The following is a 21,038-nucleotide window of genomic DNA, read 5'->3' on the forward strand; positions in this document are numbered from 1 at the left end:
TAAAAAAGACAACAAATCATACAACATCGCAAAAGGTTATTAAGAAAAAAAAAGTGTTCCTCCACCTTGGTTATATATTTAATTTAATAATAAAATTCACTCAAAAGCACAATTACCTTCCATCATAACAATCCAATCCAATGTTTACATTGTCTTCAGATGACACAGAAAAAGCAAACACAACAAATACACAGAGTATTCCACTGTCCAAAACATGCCAGTAAGTGTATATCATACATGAAAAATGGAAGTATGTGAGTATAGTGTAAGTTTATTTCGGAAGAGAGCATAGTAAAAAATTATTTCAAAGTACAGAGTACTCTGTATACAGTAAAAAAAAGGAATGCAGAATGCTGTTGTATCGGTCACAGATACTTATCAGCCGAATTTTGACCAAATTAAAACCACCAGAATATTGGCCATAAGCATGAAAATGTTGATATGAAAAATCAATGGTTTGTTTAATATTTTTGTGTTGTATACAGTACATAAGTTATAATATTTTTTTCTGTATGTAATATAAGGAAATACCTACCAAAATAAATGGTATTTGAGAAAGCATGTAGATATGATTTTGTAATAAAATGTTTTATCATTCGTAAAATGTGAGTTCTATTGTTTAGAACTTAAAAAACGTCTAGGTTACTGTTGTAACCTCCGTTCCCTGATGGAGGGAATGAGACGTTGTGTCGAGTGAAGTGACACTAGGGGACTTTCGTGGAGGCTTCGGTTACCTCTGAACTTGAGAAAAGGCCAATGAGAATTTGGCAGACAGAATTTGCATGTCCCTCCCCCGGACATACGGATATAAAGGGAGGGAATCGTGTATCTGTTCATTCAGGTTTTGCACTGAGGAGCCGAGAATAAGGTTCGGCAGTTACAGTCGCTCGGTTCAGCGTCGTGGCCGGGGGGACACAATGTCTCGTTCCCTCCATCAGGGAACGGAGGTTACAACAATAACCTAGACGTTCCCCACCTGTCGCTCACTTCGACGTTGTGTCGAGTGAAGTGGTCCCTATTCAATTACGCCATGCACTGAACCATGTAAGTGCGCTGCTGACTCAGGTGCGGGCAGGCAGTTGCGTACCAAAGCAACAGGCTGCGTCAGGCTGTGCTTACCTTTCCCCAATGCCCCATAAAAAAATCTTCATAACATTTTTAGGTTACCGGGACGGAACAAAGCAACATACCAAGCATGGCAGCAGGCCGTGCCAGCCGCGCTGGGGTCACCTTAACGCTATCACACGCATCGGGGAAGGTGTTCTTTATGGGCTGAAATATGTGCCACCAGAAACTGAATTTGAACCATTTATATTTGAATTTGAATGGCTAAACTTGAATAATTGCATTGAAAAACTGAATTTGAATCACATAATTTGAAATTGTATTGTTTAATTAAAACTGAATTTATTCAAAAACTGAATCTGAATTGTATCATTTGAAATTGAATTTATTCGTTTGGAACTGAAGTCCAATAAAATTTGATCCTCACTGAAAATTAAACTCTCTATATATCTTCACATTCACTTCTCACAATTCAGATTCAGTTCTCAAATTCAATTTCAAGTTACTGAGACAGACATCCGGGTAGTTGGAGGATGAAGGAAGAGCAATCGAGCGCAGATCGATAGATAGCGCTCATTGGCGCACAGGACTCCTCTTGGGCCAATCAGCACCAATGTTTTGGAGCACAGTACGCTACCCGCCATGAAACAAAGAAGAAGTGCTTGCCTGACTTGCGTGACCACCACCACCATGGATTCGGCTGGGACAAATACGGTAATGAATTTTTTTTTTACTGATCTAACCATCTTTTGTTTAACTGTTGTTAATGTTATAGCTATTTTGTAGAAACAGGGAAATTAAATCTTTCTCCGACGCTGCAAACAGTAGCTATAATCCCACGCTTTTATGGTAGCCTACTAGCTCTTGTAACAACATTTTTGCCTGGTGTTTATTATTTCTAAGCGCTTGCCTCTTCCTCCGTGAAAATGTTGTTGCAAACGTAGCTAGTGTTAGCCGCCAAGTAGACTGGTCATGTCCGATAACTTCTCCTCGTGGTTGTCATTGTCAGAGTAACGTTACTGCTTACTGAGAGGGAGAGAGAGAGAGAGTAGTAAGCGTGTAAGTTATGTGTCGCTGTGTTTGGCAGGTGCTAGCATAATGTAAGGCCATAAACTTCAGGGCAATTACACCATAGCACTAGCCCTATTCATTTGAATTGAATGCATAAGTTAGTTAATTCCGTTTGACTAGAACACAAAAATAGCACATTTACACTTCGAAGAAAGCTTATACAGCTTCCTGCACAACAGAGCAGTGCAAGTGGCTGATGCCATCACATGTAAAAAGGTAAGGTGACACTGTATTTTTTGGACACTGTAACTGTAGGCTAAATTATGATGTTAAATTAATGTTTATATTGTGCCCCTTTGGTTACTTAATCAGGCAGATTGCTTGTCTTCATCTAGCCTACATTTCATCTTCTTTTAGGGATTTTCATTATATTCCATCATACCTAATGTTGGGGATTATTAAATTATTTCTATTCTATATTCTGCCTTAACATGTGTAGCTTGTGACAATGTGGTCAGTCACAATTTCCCTGTTGGACAAAGAGAAGCTAAGACAGCAAAGACCCACATAAACACAGTTTGGCATCTCAATCCTGTGATGATAGCCTTACCTGTTTTGCTCACAGCCATAGGATAAACGCCAGATTTATACTGCATATAGATATGTTATGGTTATGGACCACAGAAATGTGGACTTAATGATCTTCTTTGTGTTAACTTATTTTCAGATTCCTGCTGCTCCAGTAGCTCTGATCGACTTCTCTGCTAAAGCCAAAAAAAAAAAAGCTTGACCGTTCTATTGATGGCAGGACAACTGAAAACCAGGTTGGGAAATCACTTTCATGCCCAAGAGTGAAGAGAGGGTCAGAAACATATGCTAGTTTTTTTGAGACTTTAAGCAAAAACTGTCCAAGGAGTGCAGCACTGATGGCTAGGGAGCCTTACTACAAAGAATTCATCCCCAAATCTAGTATGCTTCCTAAAACTGTTCTTGAATACAGAACACCAGAGACTCTGCAGCTACCCCCCAAAGAGCTTGGAGAGCTATGCCAGGTATTCCACCTAGAAGAGCTCATCATGTCCCAGGTCCAGGCTGTAGAGAGGGCAACTTTAAGTCAGAGTGCAAGTAGGATTTGGTTTAGGCAAAGAGCTGGACGCATAACTGCTTCCAAGCTGAAACAAGCTATTAAGACCAACCCACAGCAACCATCCAAGAGCTTGATCAAGGCCATATGCTACCCAGAAGCATATAGGTTCACCACAGCCGCTACAAGGTATTTAGGGTTTGAATTAGGGTAAGGCAGAGGTAAGGCCTCATGTAAACAGTGTTTATGTCCAGAAAAAGAAACACTGACAACAGAGGGTATAATTTGGATAAAAAGAAGCTTGTCTATTAAGTAAATGTATCTTACTGGTGGAATATTAAATGAAATGTATAGTAACACATTGCTTTGGTGCACGTTAGTTATTAGTTATAGGGTTATAAGACTATGGTTATGCAGGAGTAGAACTAAGTATAGGGGTTAGGGAAATGGCATTTAAATCACTGAACTGGCTCTACACATCCAATACTAAGTAATCATTTCCTTTTCATGTTTTGCATGTGTACTGTGTACAGTTATGGATGCAAACATGAAGCACAAGCCAGAGGAGTCTATGAGAAGCTGATGGGTCGGGAGCATGCAGGCTTCTCCTGTATGGACAGTGGTCTCTGGCTGAACCCCAAGTGGCCATACATGGGGTCCTCCCCTGATGGGATTGTTGCTTGTGACTGTCACGGAACTGGCATCTGCAAGATTAAGGTAATATTACAGTCTCTGTTGTAGTAAAGTCCCTAAATCTCGAGACTGAGTCGTGTCTCAAGTCCTAAACTGAGCAAAAAGGCAGAAAATATATTTGTTAATCTATTGTTCACGTGTCCTTCTCTCTGTGATTTTAGTGTCCACACTCTCACCAAGATGAAGCCAATCTGCGCTTGTGTGCTGGGGAAAAGGGCTTCTGCCTCATCAATGATGGGGATAATGTCATGCTGGACCGGACTCATGACTACTACTACCAAGTTCAGGGACAGCTTCACATTGTAGATGCTGAGTACTGTGATTTTGTTGTGTGGAACCACAATGACATTTTTGTTGAAAGGATTTTGCCCGATCTTGAACTTTAGGATGATGTTAGGCTTTTTAGAAACGGTATACTTCCAGAAATACTGGGACAGCAAGTTACAAACTCACATGTGTAATGTAATGAAAGGATCCAGGCACTCTTGAAAGTGGGCTGTGTGATATTGCTGTTATATCAATACGGTTGTATGAGACAAGATTACATTTTGACTATTGTTATGAGTGTGGTCTTTGTGAGTTCTGGCTGTTGTATAATTTAAATGAAAAGATTAAATGCCATTGAGAAGACAGAATTATACATGGTGGTTTATTTACAAGATTAGATTTTTCAACAATTGTTATAATAACAAGAACATGGTGTGCAATAACAGATTAGAATCCATTTCATTACATATAATACATATAGCCAGTACAATTGGACTAGTGGATAAAAGTATTACACTTGTTGAAAACATATTAACAGACTGATATGTGTCGGGGCTCAGGTACTACTACTCCATGTCCTCTTACTTATCATCATCAGAGCCAAGAAGCAGGGATCAGGTATTGGACTGACTGATTATTATCCCTCTCCCTCCTCCTTACTCCAATGGGAGAATAGACTCGAAAGATTAGACAAGCTTAGGGCAACCTAAAAGCCCCAATCAAGTCCATATTAGACTACCGGTAACTTAATAAGCATTACTAAGTAAATGAGCATTTAATGACAACCTAATGCTATATAAACACAGACACAAAAACACGTTGGCTAGCTAACATACCTCCGACGAAGTGGTCGCTGCAGACACGGGCATTAACAGACTCTGCTCCTCCCGACCGCAGACGTACGTTAAAAATCAACTTTTACGGCGTTGTTCTGTGAGCTTTTACATTTCTCACCTTTATGAGTGACAATCTTCGGTACTCTATAAAAACCCTTTCCTTTTCTCGATTAGAACGATTGGAGCAGCCGTAAACTACACAAAACATTGGCATTTTGCCAGACGGCAGATCCTCAGCTATTTCACTTCCTGCCCTCCATCTGAATTGCGCGCTCGCGATGCAGCAGCGTGACGTCACGTGAAACCAACCTATGAACGCTATCTATCGATCTGCGCTCGATTGCTCTTCCTTCATCCTCTAACTACCCGGATGTCTGTCTCAGTAACTTGAAATTGAATTTGAGAACTGAATCTGAATTGTGAGAAGTGAATGTGAAGATATATAGAGAGTTTAATTTTCAGTGAGGATCAAATTTTATTGGACTTCAGTTCCAAACGAATAAATTCAATTTCAAATGATACAATTCAGATTCAGTTTTTGAATAAATTCAATTTTAATTAAACAATACAATTTCAAATTATGTGATTCAAATTCAGTTTTTCAATGCAATTATTCAAGTTTAGCCATTCAAATTCAAATATAAATGGTTCAAATTCAGTTTCTGGTGGCACATATTTCAGCCCATAGTTCTTTTCCAACTCCTATTCTTTCAGGGGGAAAAGACCCCGCGGAGACCTCAACCTGCCCAGGCTAGGGGGAGGAAAAGAGTGGCGAAATACATCACATGGGTTTTCAGGCCACACGTGGAAATGGCGGGGTGGTAGATCCTACCTGCTTCGAGGGAGGAGTTGCTACAACCAAGGCATGGACTGCCCAAGGGAGGCGTGGGTCTGCCAGTAGGGGGAACGTACCGTGGAAAATACACACAGGGGGATTAATCCACAAAGGCCCATTCTGTGGAGCACCTATTCCAGTACAGAGTAATTTTAGTACCCGTAGTGGGTCTGGTCGGGGAATTCCTCCACTGAATTTGCGGACCAGAGTGCTAGGCAGGAAGAACATCCAGGGAGCGTGAATCTAGTGGATTCTCCTGGGGGAAAAGAGTGCAAATGATCACCTCAGTGGAGGGGAAAGGCGTTATGTGCAAGCGGAACACCCGGTCACACGTTCCGCATTCCCGAGTTCTACGTGCTCGGACCTGAGAGAACATGGGATGAGACCGACTCAACCCTGAAATTCTAAAATCTCGAAAAGGTATTAGGTGTTGCCCAGCCCGCTGTTCTGCAAATGTCTGCTGGAGGTGGCATTGGCCAGTGCCTACGAGGATGCCACACTTCTTATCGAGTGTGTTCAAACCCGCAAGGGGGCAGGCACGACCTGGTTGTGATAGGCCAAGGCGATGGTGTCAACGACTCAGTGGGAAAGGCTCTGTTTGGAGACAGCGTTCTCTTTCCGCTGTACACCAAAGTAGACAAAGAGATGCTCAGAACATCTAAAGCTCTGCGTGTGATCCACATTGTGCGGCCTGTCTGGTGGCACTGTAGGCTTTGGCGGTCAGTGATGACGTCATTCTACAGGCCTTGGAGGGGAGCACCGGGCGATCCCGCCAGGTGGTGCCGTTTTCGGGGCACAGGTTGATTGCAACCACTCTGTCCACCTGGGGGACCTACGAGTACCCGTGGGCCACCTCACCGTCGAGGGTAGTGACAGCGGATGAGCGAGGACGTCGGTTGCGGGCAGTGAAAGGTGCCCTCTACGACCTCGTCAGCTCATAATGCATCTCTGGGCGGACAGTGAACGGGGGGCGTGGCTGTGAGCGGTGCCCAGACCCGAGGAAGCAATCGTCTAGCCATGAGGGGTGCGGAGAGGACGGAGGGTTCCAGTCCAACCCCACACTGATGGCGGCCCGGCCAAGCATGTCAGCCATCTGGGCATCAGCCTCAGACTGGGTATGCTGACCCGAAGGTGGCAGTCCAGACGAGTCTTCCACGTCAGACGTCGAAACGCTCTCCGATGCAGTGGCGAATCCATCATCCATCCCGGACGGAAGTCAACTAGCGTGCCGGGGGGCGGGTGGTTCGTGGGGATCTACCCTGCGAAACCGAGCCCGCTGCCATCCCCAAATCGCCTCCATCGCCAGCTGGGTCATTCTCAATCCCGTGGGAAGAAGGAGCGATGCATGGGGCAGCTGGAGTGGCATTCCTCTTTAAGAAGGAAAGTCGCGATTGCAACGTTGCCATGGTCAAGTTCTCGCAGTGAGAACATGAACCATCCACAAACGCCACCTCAGTGTGATCACGGCCCAGACACACGAGGCAGCGTCTGTGACCATCAGGTGTGGAGAGAAACCGACCACATCCAGGAACTACACAAGGGCGGAATGGCATCTTTACAAAGACGTGTCCTGAAAAGGACATTCAATGCAAGCTGTGTATTGCTCTTTTAGAGAAAATAACATCTTTAAGGAAATGTTCTCTTTTAGACTGTGCAGCTAATGAAAATCCCTGAAATTAACAGATTTCATTTGAGGTAAAAATACTTAATTATCATTTTCAATTTTGTTCAAGGTCATTAAATCAAACATTTTTCAATAACTGTCCAAAAGGTGGAAGGATTGTATTTGGGGTAAAAAGCCCCCCTGTTGCAGGGGCTAAAGGCCCCTATTACACACATTGATTTTCTTAAGTGGGGCAAACAGATTTGTGATGAAGAATGTTAAAAGTGGTCTTACATTGACCCATTCAATCATAATAGAGATGAGTTTGTTTTAGAATACTTGAAATGTAATAAAATGCCAAATGTGTTTGAAATTAACACAAAACTTTTTTCTGAAGTAGTCATTTTGAGTAAGCATCGTCTTAATTTGCTACTCAAAAAAAATGAATCTTGGTGTCTCAAAATTTGTTGACAAATTGTCCCCTACAACTATTGCCCTGGTATCTACACAATATCACTTTGTACCCCCTAAGGGCCTTTAACCCCAAGTGATGGAGCCTTTTGTCCCAAGTGTGGAGTAAAAGGCTCCCTCACCACCTTTTTTAAAAACTGAATTTTAATCAAAACAATCTTCCGTCATTATTTATTTTCACACAAATGATGTTGCTCTGTCAGGTGCCTTTAGCCCCGTTGTACCTTACAATTGATCATTGTTATTTCATGTTAGTTCATAGTGCTAATTAACTAATGTTAAAGTTTAATAAAAAAAAATAATATTAGTATATGTTAAAATTAACATTAACCAAGATTAATAAATGCAGTAAAAGTACTGTTCATTGTTATTTTATGTTTACTAATGTAGCAAATCAGCTCTATGAAATATTAATAATCAATCATAACTTGTTATAATCGATTATGAATATTTGGATCAGTTAATCGGGTTAACTTGATGTAGCTACATTAACATTACAACCAAATACTCGGTTCATCCCGTGAACACTCAATTTTGGTTATTAATTAATTAATTAATAGAAATGTACATTTCCGGGGCAAGGGAAATGTCTTTCTTACTAAGTATTAAGAGCAAGTAGTCAAAATCTATGATTAGTGACTTTAGATATGAGCTTGAGACACAGACAACTTTACATGTGACATGAACAAGACTTTATTAACTAGACTAAACATTTAAACTACTCTAACATACATATACATACATTCATACAGTTTACAAAGGGAAAGAGGGCTGAAGCAGAATACAGGAAGGCAAGAAGTTATAGCATTGTTTGAAATTCAGCAGATCAACAGCCTGAGCAAACCATCATATTAGTTCTGACACGCCCTTTTTAGAAAGGGGTTAAGGATACTTAACGTATCAAATAATGAGACTAAGTTTGATACTTGCATGTCCCATTTGAATTAAACTGTCCTGATGCAATTTGTTGATGGCTTGAGTTGATCTTTGATGATGTTGTCTTGATGAGAGAGAGAACCAGTGGGAGTCAGAGACAAGGCCGTAGCCTGGCACACGCTTGGGAGTCCTTGGGGCCTTCTAGTTTGGCATCATTCAGCAAGAGAGTGAGAGAGCACAAGGCTCAGAGGGCAAGAGAGGCAGGAAGCAAGAGGAGCATAAGAGAGTGAAGAGATAAGAGAGCGCGAAGAGATAAGAGAACTAAGAGAGTGGGCGCAGTAGTTTTATACCCTTAGAAAACATGTCCCACCTCTCATTGGCTCGACCAATGAGAAGGGTTTGGGTTCCAGGCGGGAATTTGGTTTATTGCTCTTTGTTCTCACATTTCTCATTGCATGTGCAAGAAAGAAAACTAGGAAATATACTTGTAATACTAATATGTTGTTGTTATCGACATATCATGTACACAGTCATTTCAATCTTCGAAATACCAAGTTATAGAGACCAAATATGCCACACATATGATTTCGGGTAACCATGGTATGCAAAGTCTGAAACATTAACCCATTAGTTTGCAAGAAAACATAGATCAAGCGCATTTAAGGGAAAATGTGAGATGGCACATTAGATACATGTCAATATTTATCACATGGATATATAGAATATATATATAGGATTAACAAGGGTTCATTTCTCCTTCTCAGTAAGTGAGAGTTGGCCATCTCTGCACATTCCTTTGGAGGTCGTAAAATTCTCCTTCCATTGGGACAGGAGAATGATTCCTTTGTCAAGGCTCATTTGCATGTTTATGACCGGGTTTATGACAGTAAGAGATTTTGGGCTGAATGACTCAAAAGATAGTAAAACATAGCGTAATATCATTCTACAGAGATCTTATATTCGAATTCAGCTCGGACAAATTGTAAGGTTTAATTTGATACCAAGAAACATGTGTTTAGTACACTTAGAAAGGGAATATACACTGAGGCTATTAAATATGAGGCCTCAGAGTTTAAAACACACAACGAAACAGTTCTAACGAGTTTGATATACCTCAGAAATACACAACATACAGGGATTACACGTATTTCATTAGCAATATGCAGTTCTGTGTTTAACTGAAAAACACACACACACACACATTTTTACGTTCAAAGTTTCCCTCTTCCTGTCCACACGATAAGCACGTGGTGAGCATGCGGATGTCACATGCGGTTCTCTGTCAATAGTTCATTGTCTCTTTGTCAATACATTTATTGTGCTTGTGGAGACTAGTTGGTGCTATTTCAGTAATTAGGGGAGTTTCAACAGTAAGTTCTTGTTTGTTCGGAACCTGCCGAGTTAATGATTCCTTCATTGATTCCCCCAGTCGCTACACTAATGTAGTCAACTAATGCTAAATAATGCAACCTTATTGTAAAGTGTTACCAAAATTGTTTATTGATAGAACAATAAATAGCTTTTGTACCTCTTTATCCATTTTTTAAAGCACAAGTCTTAAGCAAAACAGTGATCTGGTGAAAAAATAATGTAAGTGGCAAAATATCAGTATCAGTGAATAGGTTTTTGTTAAAAATGTTATCGCCCCAAATTTTTCATATCAGTGCATCCTTAGAATATACATGTAGAGTTTCCTAATGTTTCTGGATATACCCCATATGATAAGTGTAAGATAACATGTTTATGGGTAATGCACATTGAAATGGATCATTAAAAACTACACTGAAGGCAGTTACTGTATATTAATTCAGTTGAATTGAATTCTACTTTAATTCAAGTACCTAAATTCAAATTACAATTCCATGTCCTGTTTGCTTCTTCAGCTCAAATTCACTTTAAATCTAGGAGTTGAATTTGAGCACAACCCTGCAGGCAGTGTCTTCATCCAGCATCTGGGTTATTTCATAATTACAGTATACCAACAGTGTCCACTTGGACATCGGGATCCTTATTTTTGTACCCTTCTCCTAATTCATGCATTTCTTTTAATTAATCTCTCTAACTTCTTTTAAATGTTCTTTTGTCTTCATTATCCCCTATATCTGTTAGATTATTCAAACAGAATAATGATCCCTTAAATGTGGGGCTTTTTCTGGAATAAGAAATTATTTTAATTATTCACAAGTAGAGGACAAGGAGGAAACTTTTTCTCACAATTAAGACAATCATTTTTCATCTGTGTAAACAGACACTGCTACACAGGGCTGAATACTTAAGTTTCCCCAAAATAAAAATAAACAAAATAGCATAAATCAATGACCATATTATAAAATTATCTTTATATGTACTTAGAGCTTTGATTCTAGAAATTCAGTGCTTTGTATCTGACAAATGAGAAAATTAGTTAAAAGGATAATTACCCATAAATGATCATTCTCACCCTCACTTATGCTCATTTAATCTCAAACTTGCACAACTTCCTTTCTTCTGTGAAAGGAACACATATTTGATGGAGATATGAGATGTATATATCCATACAATGCAAATCAACGGGATCCATAACTTTCAGGCTTCAAAAAGGACATAAAGGTAGCATAAAGGTAATCCATATGACTCATGTCTGAGAAACAGACAGCAATATAAATCTTGACATAGACCAATCGCCAGTACAGTCCCCATGGTAAAACCTGAGGTTAAATACCTTGTTGAAGAGCATGTAAATCTGTGAATGTAATGTGCCACGCTACACCGCTCATCATTGAAAAAAGTAGCTTATAAATGAAAAATCTACCCTGTTTTGAACAGCTAAGCTATTGTCATGCTACTGAAAACTCCAGTTAGATTAGTAGCACCCTTACAAAAAATCTAACTAGAGTTCTGGCAAACTTGCCACAAATTTGTCACTCATTATTTTCACATGCAAATGAGCTTCCTATTCACCAAAAATGTTTGTCAGAAGTATGCACCTCTATCTGGTAGTGGTGAACCTGCAGCAAACCAAAGCTCATTTGCCCTTCTGTCACTCACTCGATGTTGTGTCGATTTTAGTGAAACAAGGGGTCTTCCTTGGTAGCCTCACTGACCTCTGAACTTGAGAAAAGGCCAATGTGAAATTGGCAGACAGAATCTGCATGTCCCGCCCCCAGACATACGGTATAAAGGGAAGCAGGCGTGCGTCTGTTTAGTCTGTTTAGATTTTTTTCTTCGGAGCCGAGCGTTTCTGTGATCAGCAAGCATCATGCTGCCCAGACAGTCTGACTCAGCTACGCGATTCAGTTCACCAGGCTCCCGCCTCTTTTCAGCAGTATTCGCTCCATGTCAATGCGCGGCGAAAATGCCAGCACCTTACGAGCAGAAATTGCTACTCTGCTACTCAAGGTTGCGATAGAGCCTGTCCCTCCAGCCGAGATGAAGAAGGGTTTCTACAGCCCTTACTTCATCGTACCCAAAAAAGGTGGTGGGTTGTGGCCAATCTTGGTCTTGCGACTTCTCAACCAGACTTTACACAGACTCCCATTCAAAATGCTCATGCAGAAGCAAATTGGGTTTGCGGCGGTAGACCTGAAGGACGCGTACTTTCACGTCTCCATTCTGCCTCGACATGACCCTTTCTGTAGTTCGCGTTCAACGGCCAGACATATTAGTACAAGGTCCTCCCCTTCGGCCTGTCCCTATCCCCTCGCGTCTTCACCAAGGTCGCAGAGGCAGCCCTTGGCCCGCTACGGGAAGTGGGCATCCGCATACTTAATTACCTCGATGACTGGCTCATCCTAGCACACTCTCGAGAGCTACTATGCACCCAGAGGGACCAGATGTTCACACACCTCAGCTGTTTGGGGCTTCAGGTCAACTGGGAAAAGAGCAAGCTCTCTCCGGTTCAGAGCATCTCTTTTATCGGCTTGGAGTTAGACTCAGTCTCAAATGTCAGCATGCCTCAGAAATGAGCATGCGCAGTCAGTGCTCAGGTGCCTTGCTTGCTTCAAACCAGGCACAGCGGTTCCTCTCAAACAGTTCCAAAGGCTCCTGGGGCATGTGGCATCCTCGGCCGTGGTCACACCGCTCGGGTTGATGCACATGAGACCACTTCAGCACTGGCTTCAGATTCGAGTCCCGAGATGGGCATAGCGCTGCGGCACATTCCGTGTGTTAATCACCCCTTCCTGCTGTCAGACTTTCAACCCTTGGACAGACTTCTGATTTCTGCAGACAGGAGTTCCCCTACAGCAAGTGTCCAAAGGTGTCGTGGTCACCAAAGACGCCTCTCAACTGGGTTGTGGCGTTGTGTGCAACCTGCATGCAGCCGCTGGCTCCTGGACGAGCCCCACCTGCATTGGCACATCAACTGCCTCGAGTGTTGGATGTATTCCTTGCCCTGCGGAGGTTTCTTCCCCTAGTTCGGGGCAAGCATGTCTTGATCCATTCAGACAGCACCACGACGGTAGCATACATAAATCGCCAAGGCAGCGTGCGCTCTCGTCATATGTCACAACTTGCCTGCCATCTCCTCCTTTGGAGTCAGCCGAGACTCAGGTCGCTGCACGCCACTCAAAACCTTGGCGACCATAACATGACGGTGGACACGGAGAGTGGAGGCTCCACCCCCAGGTGGTCTAGCTGATCTGGGACCAGTTCAGCATGGCACAGATAGATCTCTTTGCCTCCCAGGACAACTCCCATTGCCCACTCTGGTACTCCCTAACTGAGGCCCCTCTCAGCACAGACACGTTGGCACACAGCTGGCCCCGGGGCTGCGCAAGTATGCATTTCCCCCAGTGGGCATTCTTGCACTGGTGCTGTGCAAGGTCAGGGAGGATGAGGAACAGGTCACCTTAGTGGCTCCTTACTGGCCCACTCAGACCTGGTTCTCGGATCTCACGCTCCTTGCGACAGCACCGCCCTGGCAAATTCCCCTGAGGAAAGACCTCCTTTCTCAGGGACGGGGGAGCCTCTGGCACGTCTGGCTCCTGGACGGGACGCAGAAGACTTAAGTGGTCTACCACCTGCAGCTATAGACACAATCAACCAAGCCAGAGCTCCCTCTACCAGGCAGCTTTACACCCTCAAGTGGCGTCTGTTTGCAAATTGGGGCTCTTCCAGATCCGAAGAACCACAGAGATGCGCAGTTCGGTCAGTGCTTTCATTCCTGCAGGAGAGGTTGGAGGGGAGGCTGTCCCCCTCCACCTTGAAGGTGTATGTCGCTGCTATAGCAGCCCACCACGACACAGTAAATGTTAAGTCCCTTGGTAAGCATGAGCTGATTATCAAGTTTCTTAGAGGCGCCCGGAGGTTGAACCCTTCCCAGCCAAGCCTGTTCCCCTCCTGGGATCTCTCAGTGGTCCTCTCAGGCCTTCAGAGACCCCCCTTCATGCTGCTTGCTTCGAGCTCAAAGCCCTCTCCTTGAAGATCGCGCTTGCTTCCATCAAGAGGGTTGGGGACATGCAAGCATTCTCTGTCAGTGACACGTGCCTTGAATTCGGTCCGTCAGATGCTCATGTCATCCTAGGACCGCGACCAGGCTATGTGTCCAAGGTTTCTACGACTCCCTTCAGAGACCAGATCATGAACCTGCAAGCGCTGCCCCGGGAGGAGGCAGACCCAGCCTCTTCATTGTTGTGTCAGGTACGTGCTTTGCGTATATACGTAGACCGCACACAGGGCTTTAGATGCTCTGAGCAGCTGCAAACAGAGGTTGGCTCATTGGGTTGATGATCTCCCTAGCCTATCACACCAGGCTGTACCTGCCCCCTTGCGGGTTCGGGCACACTCTACAAGGAGCGTGGTATCCTCGTAGGCACTGGCCTACGGCACCTCCCTAGCAGACATCTGCAGAGCAGCGGGCTGGACAACACTCAACACATTTTCTAGATTCTACAACCTCAGGATTGAGTCAGTCGCATCCCGTGTTTTGTCAGGTCCGAGCCGGTAGAACTCATAATGCGGCACAACCGACTGGGTGTTCCGCTTGTACACAGTGCCCTTCACCAAGTTGATCCAGTGCACTTTCTCACCCAGGTTAGCCACTAAGCTCTCGCTTCCTGGATGCTCTTCCTTCCTAGCCCTCTGGCCTGCGAGTTCAGTGGAGGAATTCACCGCCAGACCCACCCAGAGTCAAGTGCTATGTGTTGGACTTGGGATCCACAGGCACAGTTCCCGCATCAGGTAACACCCTGTGATGTATTTTATGCGGAACGGTCCCCCTTCTGGCAGGACCTGCGTCTCCCTTGGGCAGTTCTGGCTGCCCCTGTCGCCGTGTCTGTAGTAACTCCTCCCTTGTCAGGCAGGATCTACCACTGCGCCATATCCATGTGTGGTTTGACAACCCCTGTGTGTATTGACCACAAGTTAGCTCCCCCTAGTCTGGGCAGGTTGTGGTCTCCGCAGAGCCTTTTCCCCCTGAAAGAATAGGAATGGAAAAGGACGCCTTCCCCGACGCATCTATAGCATTAAGATAGCCCCAGCCGCTTTAAACTCTATGCAAGAATCATAGAGAGAGAAAAGGCAGCTGCTGCCAGGCTTGCTCCCATGCTAGTCATGTCACCTGTTCCTGTGCGGGTACTGGGAAACTAAGAGCGGTATATGACACCTTTAATTGGGGGCATTGAGGAGGGTTACGTGTGGCCGACACAGCTGCTTCTAGCACAAAACAGCCTGCTTGCACCTGTCTCAGTAGTTCACGTAACACTGTTTAGTGCATGGCGTTTTTAAATAGGACCCCTTGTGTCACTACAATCGACATAACGTCGAGTGAGTGACAGAAGGGGAATGTCATGGTTACTGATGTAACCTCCGTTCCCTGATGGAGGGAACGAGACGATGTGTCCCCCTTGCCATGACACTAGTCCTACCACTGTAACGTGCCATACCTTATTCTTGGCTCCTCAGTGCAAAAACCTGACTAAACAGACGCACGCCCACTTCCCTTTTCTCAAGTTCAGAGGTATGCAAGGCTACCAAGGAAGACCCCTCGTGTCACTACAATCGACACAACGTCTCATTCCCTCCATCAGGGAACGGAGGTTACAACAGTAACCATGACGATTTTGTGTAAGGGCGCTGCCTCAGTTATTAGATCCTTCTCAACTCCCCAACACTGCATCTCTATTGTAGAAAGTATTACTCTACCTGATATTGTGAGAACTAATTTTGTTAATTAGCTCCAACTGGCATCAAATTGTTTTTTAAGTTGCTCAGCATTTCAAAATTAGGATCTATATTTGTTACTGTTTTGCTCATAAGCAAAGGACCCAAACACAGTTTGATAAAGGGTGTGGTATATTATTTACAATTATGTGTTAATAGTTGAACTTAGGTGAGGCAACGCTCAGTAAAATCCCTTAAGATGACTGCCGCCGGATGACAGAACATGACTTTATTAGAGACCATCTTTGAAAGACACAGAAGAACACTGATTCCAGTGTGATGATAACTCACCTCTAAGTCTATTAATTGTCAACTATAAAGCAGATTTGCTGACATCATAGAGACTGTCAGTTTTATTAGGCTGATAGGCCAATGGTACAAAGAGGCATGCCAATGAGAGGAGACTTGGGACAGCTGGTCAACCAAAGAGCCAGTGTCACACAAGCAATTATGACAGAAACTTTGGCCTGGTCTGTTAAAGGCCCCACAGACTTATAAAGTCCAATCACAACACATCCTAAGGGCTGTGTTGAGTTAGCAACTATAGTTTGCCAAGCAACAAATTACTCAGAATTTAATTTAATTTAAAAATTTTATTTAAACAGAATTTTTTTATTTGGTTAGCTACAATCAGGGCAGTAGTTAATGGGGTGAAATGTGGTAACAATTCTGGGGCCCAAAGGTCCAGGCGGCCCCACAACAGTTTCTAAGGGGAGTAACTATCTGATTGGGTTTTTGAGATTGTGAAGAGTTTGCATTAAATATTCAAGTCATTTTCTGAATTTTAAAAACATTAACAGATAATGTCTGTCATTTGACAGAAAGAATATTTTGTGGTTATACAATCATCCTTGGTTATGTAAACCATCCTTGTGGTATACATTACAATTTGACATAATTGTAACATTGTATGGTTACATAATTTAGAAAATCTGGCCAAAACAAAGGTGTTTTTGAGTTAATTTTGTTGGTTCCTAACAGCTTGCCAGGGCGAACATTCAGGAAACGTTCTACTGGCAGCTAAACACTTTCCTACTGCCATTGGTCCACGGCATCTATAGGTGTGACCTGGAGCTCCACATACTTTGAGGCCGATAACTGTTTACCTGTTACATTGGGTGCTTTTCAAATGAAAGGCTGAAGCCTTGTAAGGCTGTGTCCTTCCTAAACCAGTCCTTCTAAGGCTGTAGGCTAGATACGGTCTAGTAAGTCCGAATGGCTACATCATAAATGTTTCTGCCTCCACAGACATGTCTTGAAAATATTTTTTTTGTGAACCACTACTTTGTAGAAATGGAGGAAGTCAACAGGAGGGTGCACATCCATTTGATTTGTTTTCTAATATATATATATGTCTTTATCAGATATAATATATTTTTTCAATCTGAACTGTGCAAAGTTTAGGAATTGTCTGGATGAGCTGATTTACTGGAATTAAACAAACTTTTAGTTTTACCATGCTATACTGCTGTTTGTTGGTGAAAAAAGTAGCTGGTTACAAGAAAAGCTACACTACACTGTAATCTACAAGGTGTGTACTCATGGCTACTATCTTACTGCTAGATAATTAAAGTGTGTGTGTGTGTGTGTGTGTATGTGTGTGTGTGTGTGTGTGTGTGTGTGTGTGTGTGTGTGTGTGTGTGTGTGTGTGTGTGTGTGTGTGTGTGCGTGTGCGTGTTTTTGTGATTTACGAGGACAATTTTGTAAGTTACAAATTAGTAATTACAAGGGTATTATGCTATAAATGTGATTTATGAGGACATTTATAGTGTCCCCATAATTCAAATCGCTTAAAAATCATACTAAACAATGTTTTATTGAAAATGTAAAAATGCAGAAAGTTTTCTGTGAGGGTTAGGTTTAGGGGTAGGGTTAGGTTTAGAGGATAGACTCTATAATTTATACAGTATAAAAGTCATTATGTCTATGGAAAGTCCTCATAATGACAGGTAGACCAACATATGTGTGTGTGTGTGTGTGTGTGTGTGTGTGTGTGTGTGTGTGTGTGTGTGTGTGTGTGTGTGTGTGTGTGTGTGTGTGTGTGTGTGTGTGTTTTAAAAAAAAAAATTATGTTGTCTGAATGTGTAGTGTGTACTTAAAAAAAACTACATAAATGAAACATGTCATTTAACTTGATCTTTTAAAATTAAACAGTTTAATATATGTGACAGGGCGCAGGGCGGTGCCGGGTCGTGATTATACACACCCGGTCTCTTAAGTTAATCATTCAAATATTGTTTATATCACAGGGCCGGTTCTCGCCTCTACAATATACAAGAATAAAATACTGTGAGAAAACGTACAAAAACCCTATTTTAAGAGCACTACATCTTAAGTGCAGTGCTAAGTAGTACATCATACACCAAGTAATTGGGCATGGTCATGGACTGTACATGCTTAAGTCTTAAGGTTTAAACTAACGCAAGTATGTTAATGCAGTCACGTCTTGCCATGCTAAGTTTGCTTTGTGCATTGTCACGTTCCAAAACGTGGAAGAATGCAATTTAGAACACAATGCATGTACACATTACATTCTTAACATTGCCGCAAGGGGCAATATAGTGAACATTAGTGCAAACTGTCAGCTTTAACTGTGAGTTTTCTCTTTTAAGTCAACAACTGTTATGGTGGAGCAATAGTTTAAAGAGAACATTGCTGAGAAACTAAGTCAATATATTTTCATCAACTTACCGGTACCTGAATAATAACGCTTCCAGATAAAAGGCACAGACTTTTGAAGGTAACGCTACCGCAATGCACTTGTGAGTCCTGAAGAGCACGCAAGTCAACTAGTGAGTCCAAAGTGTCATAGAAACGTGGTTTAGGTTTAAGGTTTATGGTAGGTTTTGTTGATTTCAAGCTCAATAGAGCATTAACCTTAAAAACATTTAATGTTATTCGCTTATGGCACCACACAGTGGACATTTCACCTCGGAACTGCCGCAATAGGTTTTATGAACCACGTAATGTCACATTGCAAAAATGTCACCACAGTCATGTAATTTTCATGAGATCAATTGGCAAGAAGAGACAGTTCTTATACAACTGATGTGCATTGAACTATTGCTCACAAAAATAGCAAATTAAGCTTGGTGCTGCTTCAATTACATTGACCACCCATATCTTTTTGTAAATGCACTCACAGTTTGTGTGTATACGGCCACAGATTGTGCGAGCACTCCACACCATGAAACTGATATTCTGATCTTGGATGCTAAACACTAGAAAAATGCAAAGCTATTATTTCTGTTAGCATGACAGTCTAGAGCAGGGGTCGGGAACAAGTGGGTCTTTGTTAAAAATGAATTAGCTCACCGGATGTCTCACCATTCAACAACACGTGATCCTTTAAAACTTTTTAGAGATAATTTTCCTGTAGAAAGTGTGGGTGCGATTGCAAAGCTTGAAGTCAATGACACTGTTTTGATTTCCTTTCTCCTGAATTTGTTGTATAGCTTACTCCTGGTAAACAAGGTCTGAAATGAACAACCATCAAAGGCAGATTTTTCATGCAGAGTATTTTGCTAATGTACCAGCCACTGTAAGGCACCTGTAAGACTTAAAAATATGCCAAAACAATTTGAATTTGAATTGTGTAAATCTGAATTATAGACTATTGAATTTGTATTATAAGTGTGATTTTGTCAAATGAAATATTACGTTGTATTTTAAATAGGTTTGAATTTGAATTTTTTAAACTACAATCCTGGACATTTCATATTTAACCAAATTGAATTGGTTTTTTTATGGCACAATTTTATAAATATGTATTTTCAAACAGAACATTTTTGGTTCTGAATTCTTACACTGTAAATATTCTCAGAGATGCAGGCCTTTTTTTAGCAGAAAAGCCAGCTAGACTGTAAGGTGTGTGAGAAGTGCCCGACAAGACAGCCACACCTATGGCAAGTGCTACAGGAAGGTGAAATGTCACCCGAGTATCTGGACAAACTGACAGCTAGAATGTCAAGGATCTGCAAAGCTATCACTGCTGCACGTGGAGGATTTTTTGATATTACTATTTGAACTATTTTGAACTATTTGAACTATTTTCTCAAATTGTAATTTTTCACATTATTAATGTCCTGACTATACACTATGATCAGCTGAATGCAACTTTGGTGAATAAAAGTAACAATTTCTTTCCATTAGAGCAAAATCTGTACATTATTCCAAACTTTTGGCTGCCAGTGTGAATATATATATATATATATATATATATATATATATATATATATATATATATATATACACACTATTTCTAACCATTTTACATGCACATGTTACCAGCCACGATCATATTTTTGGATCATAATTCATTTTCTTATAGTAAGACCTTTGATATTAAAGCAAAAATCATATTCTTGATAATAATTTTTGTATTGTTTTCCAGTACAAATTTCTAAAAATCCATCAAGGAAGATCAATTTGATTGATCTTGTTTTAGAAACAACACTCCATAAGATATTTAGGTTTCTCAGAGATTGTATTTTTAACATGTGTATTTTGTCTTAATGTACTGGCAGAGTTTTTATAGTCAAAACAAGTGAAAAAGTGCTGAAGAATGAATCCAAAGTATTTCGAAAACGTTACTGACCTTAGTAGACCTTAGACTGAGTAATCTAAAGAAATACATTACAAATTACATCTGTAGTGGAATACATTTCAAAAGTAAATCTCCCAACCCAGCATATATATAACTATATATATAGTTATATATATAGTTATATATATTCTATAGGATATACCTCACAAATTAGAATAACAATGACCAATGCTATACCATCTATACAGTAAGTGGCTTGCAGTGTATCATAATTTGTCTCCATTGCTGCTGTTGTGTTGTCTGATAATTGTGCAGCTTATTCAATTTGTGCATGAGAATATGTATGATCACCTGCAGGCTGATGAGTCACACAGATTTTGCAGCTCATTCATTGTTAAGACTAAGCTGCCCTCTGCTACAGCTAGTTTGCATTAATTAATTCTGTTTGCTGGATTTTATTATTTAATCATCATTCTAATGTTGTGGTTGTACAAGGAAACAGGCTGGAGATTTACTGGCTGAAGAAGTGTATTTGAACTGTCGATTGGGTGTTTTAATTCATTCTCCACCCATACAGGAATGGAAGGTAGCTTTAAATACCCAAGCTACAT

This window comes from Xyrauchen texanus, chromosome 31, assembly GCF_025860055.1.
Source record: "Xyrauchen texanus isolate HMW12.3.18 chromosome 31, RBS_HiC_50CHRs, whole genome shotgun sequence".
Classification (NCBI taxonomy): Eukaryota; Metazoa; Chordata; class Actinopteri; order Cypriniformes; family Catostomidae; genus Xyrauchen; species Xyrauchen texanus.